The 6,000-nt window shown below is 29.8% G+C and overlaps 1 protein-coding gene across 1 annotated transcript in view; it reads right to left on the reverse strand.

Annotated features, from left to right (window-relative positions):
* LOC131843001 (uncharacterized) overlaps positions 1–4,051 on the reverse strand; it is a 50,914-nt gene extending 46,863 nt beyond the window's left edge. Inside the window, exon 1 of the mRNA XM_059191596.1 lies at positions 3,758–4,051. The gene's annotated coding sequence lies outside the window, so the exon portion shown is untranslated. The remainder of the gene's footprint in view (positions 1–3,757) is intronic.
* Positions 4,052–6,000: the final 1,949 nt, after the last annotated feature.

Consider the following 6,000-nt stretch of genomic DNA (forward strand, 5'->3'; position numbering starts at 1 on the left):
TTATTTTGAGTTCTAAATTAGGAAATGCAATTAGAAAAAATCACGTTTTAGTTGAGTTTTATGTCCGTTCTTTTTAATTGAATCTGTATACTGAACTGGACGGTAAGGAACAAATATTATTAGAAAAAAATTGACGTTCATAAGCGGCTAAAGTGATCTAAGTATATGGCTAAATTATTTTTGATTTGATTTGTGCGTAAAAATATAGAACAAGTCGCGAAATTAAAACATGTCTAATGCATCCGTGCGAAGCCGGGACGGACAGCTAGTACGCTATAAATTTAATGTGGGTGAAACCGCGGGCACAGCTAGTCTCTCATATATGTTCATTTTTACTTTTTATTGCATTGACGGCCTCGGTAGTCTAGCTGATTAGTACGCCACTTCTGAGGATCGATTTCTTGCACTGTGCAAACAATTGTATGATTGTTTATATCGGTCTGAGTGTTTTCTACTATGTTGGTATTTACAAAAAATGTATCTACGTATATATCAGTTGTCTAGTACCCATAACATATGCTCCGCTTAGCTTGGGACTAGATGGCGCTGTGCCTAGGCCTGGGTTATTATTATTTACTTTTTTTTCTTAATTTATTTTATTCGATAGTCATAGACTATAATAATTTATAGTCTATGACTATCGTCATTAATTATAATAATTTATTGATCTAAATTACAAGATAAAAAATGTATGTACACAATCATAGCTCGCAACTTGGCAATAATTACCTCCCATGAACCTTGAACTCTTATTTATTTCAGTGATATCATACCACACGAGTTAGGTAGGTCCCCAAAATAAATGATAAAGCTGTTTACAAATAGTTCCTGTGCACTTAGTTTAATTAGTAGAGATACTGACTTATCTATTCCACGTGATATTGGGGCGGGAATCTACTTAAAATTTTATATGTATCTGTGGTACGTTTAGGGAGGAAATTCCTTTTTGAGAATCATACAAAAATATAGTAGAGAGAGAAAAAATATAGGTAGGGAATTTCTTTTCGACACTTCTTAAAGTATACAAATTCCACGGTTAGCGGGAAACAAATAAAAATAATATATGTGACTATGATACATATAGGGAGGAAATTTCTTTTCGCAAAAATTGTTATTTCTACATTCAAAATTTTGGTTGTATGTTGGTCAACCTGGCTTTGACGTCCAGTTGACAAAGACCCCTATATTCTAAGCGATTTCATACAACACAGGGTCCATCTATAACTATTTATTCGCTCTACTGATATGATAAAATATATACCAAATTCTATGTTTAATTAATACCTACTCGATTGTAAAAAACGTTATCCATTCAACTATTTTTGATAGATAATATAATAAATAATAATTCTAAAAATGCGATATGTATTCCACTGAATGAGTAAGTTTTCATTTCTTTAGATAAAGATTAAATTAAATAGGTAAATATACACTAATCTTTAAGAGTCTGCACTGTCCTCATAAGAACGACACTTTAATTGCATCCAACCATCTGTTGTCTTGAAGTGTTCGCAATTTTGTTTACATTTCGGTATTTTTTCATAGTACATTGCTAGCAATGTTATTAGTCCATAATGTGGACTCCACACAGTTCCCTCAGGAAACCATCGCGATAAATTCCTAGTGAATTTCCACGATGGGCTAACTGACCTAACCTCAAAATTATCCTCCGCTGGTGCCCCGTCAACGTAAACCGTTAGCGCGGGTGGGTTGCACCATTCCATTATCATCCATAAAAAAATATAATTAAATATAAGCACATAGAAAACACCCAGACATCACAAACAATAAATAATGATACACAGTTTCACAGAAAAATAATTTTGATGTAAGTGACGACGCGTTGATTATTTCTGTACATACCTAATATTTTGTATCATAAAATGCATTGTTATTGCTTTATATTAGGTGTAGGTATAAAAATCATACAGCCATATTTAATTTCAACCGAAACGACTTATGGACGTCATTATCACACGAATATAAAATGTGGGTCGGCCCATTTTATTTACTGGCATTATAATAACCAGTATATATTTATGTTTTTAACACTGATTCTCTGACTGCCTATTATAATATACTAGCTGCAACCGCGACTTTGTCCGTGTTATTACATCAGCTACCTGCCAAAAAAAGTCCCGTCAAAATCGGTCCAGCCATTTCAGAGATTAGCCGGAACAAACAGACAGGCCGACAAAAAATGAAAAAAATGTTATTTTGGTGTCTATACCATATTTATATTCATATGCATGTAGTAATTGGTTATTTCATTATTATAGACACTCCAATTTTATTTATATGTATAGAGTATAGATAACTCTTAGATTGAGTTCTCTTTTAGTATTCTAACCTATACCATATTTAATTCCTAATTATTGTGCAGCTCTAATGATCTGTCGAGACCTGACCTCATCTTATCACCCTGCACATTATCATCCATTTTTTTTATACTCCGTCATACTCATGACCGGGTGCTGCATGTGGGGACTGGTCTGTTCAAGTTACAAACACTGATTTGACTATTTAATTTTGTAATAACATATGTTGGTGGTTACTCTATCTTTCTAAATTTGAATTTATAAAGGAATCTGTATTGTTGTAAACACATACAACATTTATTTGAAAAGATTACAACCTAAGTTCCTTGTCAGTTCTTCTCATCTCGAAATCATTCCGAACTGACAGTAGATTTGACACATCATAAGTCTGTAATAGACCTCCATGAATAAAGATATTCTGAATTTTTAATTTTACACCTTTCACACAGTTGATCCATCTCTTTTCCGGCCTTCCTCTGCCTTATAACATTCATATGTAACATCTTCAATAAAATATAATCTTCAATCCTATGCATTACATCTACATACAATAATCCATACAAAAAATAATGATGTATAAGATATTGTCTCTCTACTAATTTCTCAGTCATCTATAGCTTATATTATATAATGCTATATAGGAAATAAGAACATGTACATATATAGTTCGATTCAAGAGAAATCCCACACATTGGTAGTATTAAATGTGAGCCTATTCATATTAGATCATTCTGGAAAAGGTTGAGGCAGACAGAGATCAATGAAGAGAACTGGAGTAGACCTATGCTAAAAGTTGTGCCTTTTAGCATAGGTCTACTCCAGTTCTCTTGTTGTGGGACATTTTGTAAACCATATAATGTACCCCAATCTTAGGATAAAAGGCTTTATTATTATTATAAGTCTATTCAAATCAACATTTTACCATACTCTTAATTTTTATCTGAACACAAGCAAATAATCATATTTCCATAGATTACCAAAATATTTTAATATAAAGTGCAATCAAAATTATAATTTATATTATTTTTAATAAACTTAAAAATAATTGACTATTTACTTATAATTATATTTAAACAAACTATTTGTTTCTAAAGATAAGAAAATACCAAAAAAATATGAAGACAGTCCATAGCAGGCCTATAATTTTTGTAAGGCGCCAAATGCCAGTAAACATTAAGATGATGTATTATGAACTCTATAACTTCAACAAAGAATTCATTTTTGTTAACACGGTGTCGCAATAGTGAAAGACGAAGACTGCTAATTGTAAAAAAAAATAAAAGAATCCGTCTGTGCTGGGAGTAAACTTTTTTATGACGTTTTACTGTTATTGCTAGCTTTGGTATAATAGACATTCAGCCAAAAAGACTCGTTGAAATTGATTTTTTGCTACTTAGCGCAAATATAAAAAACTGCGAAGGTAAAATTAGGCCACTCACCTCAGTACTCGGACATACATAGTAGATAGAATGAATGAGTAAAAAATCCAATGTTACTTCACAGTTTTAAGTTTCGTATCACTTTAGCACTATATCCAAGTATTATTCACTGTTGAACAAATTATGCACAAAACAAAACGGTACTATTATTTAATGAGCATACACAGTTTTTGGATTCTTGGAACTTCAACTCTTTGATAAACAAATATTTCGCGATACGCGTGTGTTAATTTGCGAATAAACTGCGCACGAGTCGAGTAGATGGCTGCCAGCCGTAGAATGTTGCCAGTATCGATATGCAACAAAAACTACTATTACCACTACTACAATATAATTGTTTCTAATGGGGTTTGCAATAATTGTAAAAATAGTAAAACGTACTTATATGTTTTATTGAATTCAATAATTTAAATATAAGATAAAAATAAAATAAAATAATACATTAATTAATTAATATAATAAGTTTAATGAACCGATATTTTAATTAAGAGTCAATTAAATAAATAAATAAATAAATAAAGTGACATTTATGTCAAATATGAAATCGTTGAGTATGTAATAAAGTATGACAAGGATTGACAGATCTTAAATATCTTGACGTGACAATTAAAAATCTAATATATATATGTATTTAAAAACAGAATTTGAATGATTCATGAAAAACTTGAACATGTTTATAATAAAATTTGCAAGGGTTAGGGGAAATATCACAAATTGTATCTGTGAATCAAATAATGAGATGAGGTGTCAAAAATAATGAAATTCGTATGACGTAATTTGTGGATAGGCCGTCCATGTCTTGTATAAAAACGAAAATCGTTTCTTATGCTACCAACATTTTTGAAAGATATATTTTTTCTTGCTGATTTTATTTATTTATTTATTTATTATTTATTTATTAAACTTTATTGCACCAGAAAGACAAACAATTAAATAAAGAAAAAACGAAAATCGTACAAAAGGCGGTCTTATTCTTCCAGACAACCAACATTTTTGAAATATAAAAGATATAATTTTATTCTTGCATATATATATATATATATATATATATATATATATATATATATATATATATATAATACAATTTATATACATAAACACACAAATATTATATATTACAAAACACACAGGAGTGTTTATTTTGTATTTGGTAAATTATTGATTAATTATGACAATGTGTTTCAGCGCACCAACAATTTTTTATATAAACCGTAATTGTCAAACTGGTCGGATGGATTATCATATGATGTATGGATAGTTTTTAAACTGAGGTTTGTAGCACTGCTGCATTTTAGAATCTTTCTTTAAGTAGTAACGTTTAAAAAGTTTACAATCACTGCAGGAATATAATATATAGATAATGAGTTGTAACATTACAAGACAAAATATGAATATAGATCAGCATGTATCAAATAATGAAGTCAAACCATAAAGGTGGTAAGAATGACGTAATAGAATTAATAAATAAAGCGAAGAGAAGTGGAGATAAGACGCCATTTTAATATATCGAAAAAACCTATTAGTTTTGTAGGCGGACAGACGGAGTTAAGCATCAATTTTATCGCCAATCCATTGATAGCAATTTGGACGTTAATTTTCATTGCTAGGGGGTATTTACTAATAATAGAAATTAGTGTTTTTAATTATATATTTACACCTAAAAGTATTTTGTATGTCTGTAAGTTGTTTTGAATTCATTGCTAGCTATATGACAATATTATGTAGGATTATATATTAACAAACACAAAATAATACACATTACATTATTTTGCAATTAAAAAAGTACTCAATGTGTTTTTATTAGGTATATAATCAGATAAGCTATTACTTCTATGTATTTAGTTAGATAAGAAATAATATTATGGTACAAAATACATATAAATATCAATGATCAGATTTTTCATTTACTACTAAATAGTATGAAATATGAATTACTGGCAACACTAACTGTATTTAATGCTTCATGCGTCATCTCAATCTTTGAATACGTCATACTGTATTCATTACATTATGTAGGTAACATATTATTATCATAGTATTATTTGAATAATGGTGTTTTTTAAACGTAATGTTTTTCCTTACAGGAATATTAGGTGAGTTCTATATAAAAACGTAATTTTAGGCAAAGAAAGTATTTCCTAAGTATGATTTTTATAAACAGCGCCATCTAGTAGACGCCGGACGCTCTGTGGCTTCATTGTCTTTCGTTGATCAATTAATCACATCAAATATCTTTTATTTTA

Source organism: Achroia grisella, unplaced genomic scaffold (assembly GCF_030625045.1).
Source record: "Achroia grisella isolate CSIRO2021 unplaced genomic scaffold, CSIRO_AGI_Agris_v1 utg2716, whole genome shotgun sequence".
In the NCBI taxonomy this organism is placed as follows: Eukaryota; Metazoa; Arthropoda; class Insecta; order Lepidoptera; family Pyralidae; genus Achroia; species Achroia grisella.